This window comes from Aplysia californica, unplaced genomic scaffold, assembly GCF_000002075.1.
Source record: "Aplysia californica isolate F4 #8 unplaced genomic scaffold, AplCal3.0 scaffold00113, whole genome shotgun sequence".
NCBI lineage: Eukaryota > Metazoa > Mollusca > Gastropoda > Aplysiida > Aplysiidae > Aplysia > Aplysia californica.
In genome coordinates this window covers 1,259,194-1,261,128 of record NW_004797383.1, presented here as the reverse complement: position 1 = coordinate 1,261,128, position 1,935 = coordinate 1,259,194, and positions in this window count along the sequence as shown.

The following is a 1,935-nucleotide window of genomic DNA, read 5'->3' as shown; positions in this document are numbered from 1 at the left end:
GAAGAATCTGTGTTTTCCTTTTTTATTATCAAAAGACCTCTTTCCACTTTCTCCTGATAACCCTTCCCCTCTGTTTTTCTTTTTTTCTACAAAAAGAAAGATAAAGCAATCTACAAACGAAACGAAATTTGATTAAACATTGTGGCCAAAACCACTGCGACATAGACTGAACTGAAATATTTATGGGAATATAAGTGAAAGTTTGCAAATTAGGTGGGTTAAAAAAAATGTATGTTTTACTGAATCAGCAGCTTCCACAGTAATAATTGGCGCTGTACCGATAAATCTTAATGTTTACATGTATTTAGCAGGGATTTGAACTGGCAAAATCAGAGACGTATCAGTAAAAGTAAGAAACCCCGATCAAAATAACAACATCTCCGCCATTCCCCCTCACCCACTCCCCACCCCCCTAAAAAAAGTTTTTAAAAACGCCCTACCGTCAAATTATTCACGAAAGTATTGTTTCTTTTCACTTCCTTTTTAGAAAACCTTAATAACAATTCGGTGTATAAACAGGCTTTTCTCTCTTATTCACTGTTACGTTAGATTCTCATTCCGCTTAGTTGTTAAATGTAATTCCACTTCAAATCCTCAAGTTCTAAATCTTATACAGTCGAACCCGTGTAAGATGGAATCAAAAAGGAGCCAGGAAAAAATTCCATCTTAGATATAATATTCCGTCTTATACAAAAGGATTTAGGGTGAGATGGAAGGGGGGGGGGGGGTCAAAGGCCCAGCCATGAGTGGGATCAAGGGTCGCTTGTCTGGTCAGCAAGCAGTGGTCAAAACTTCACACGTCTCAAGTGCTATCCTATCGTCTCTGACAATGGCATGCGTCAGTCCTACTTAGCCATTGTCACAAGTGCTTGTATTTTTATGGAACCACTGTTTGACCTATTAAAAAAACAGAAACGTTTGAATGTCTCCTAATCTCCTTTGCTTCCACCCTTAGCCCCACCCACCGGTGCAATAAGCCCAGCCAACCAATGCCACCCCTCCCGTGGGATTCGAGGAACTCTTTTCTTGGCTGGCCGTACGATCAGAGCGGCAGGCATTGGTCAAACCAATTTCACACCTCTGGCCTCTTGCTATCAATAAACGTTACGTGCTGGAGCGCCACTCGAACACTTTCACAGACACTGGTGAGATTTCATACCCACACTACCTTGATCCCTCCTCGCCTGACAGCATGGTGTACAAGTTAGAGCCGATGGAACATGTAGTTTTGTTTCAAATTCAAATCTGCAAAGCATTTCCCCTCTTTGACAGTTAAAAAAAAGGCCACCTCTATTCTCACCCGGAGTGAGAATAGTGCAGGCGAGTCTTGTGGCTATTCTCACCCGGTGCGCGTTCACCAAATTTTGCATTCACCCTAAACCACAGAATTCTACACTGTGATAGCAGAAAAATTGTAGAATTCTGTGCCGTGAACAAACGTTCCATTACAACTGTAGCCTACTAAAAGCGTACAATTTTGTCTGTGAGCAGTGGAGAGAGAGAGAGAAAGAGAGAGAGGAGTAGCGCGAGAATTTCCGGGCAAAACAAAATGGCGACCCGCGTAGTTCGGCTCGATTCGAAAAGTTAAATAGCCGTAGCATCTTTGTAGACAACCAAATTAATTTACTTTTGTGTTTTAACATCATTTTTAAACTTTGTTTTGGTCAATTTGATCGTCCACACCGATAGACAGTATTCAGAAAGAGACACACACAGAGAGAGAGAGAGAGAGAGAGAAGAGGGGAGGAGTTGATCTTGCGAGAACTTCCGGGCGGGTGAGAATAGCCACTTAAAAAAAAAGCACCCTGAAGAGACGGAATTTCTTTTTCCGTTTCAGCGTTAGACAGGTTTCCGTTTTATAGAGATAATTATATTTTAGGAATTTGTCAAAGGGGTGTGTGTGTGGGGTGGGGTGGGGTGGGGGGACTCCGTAAC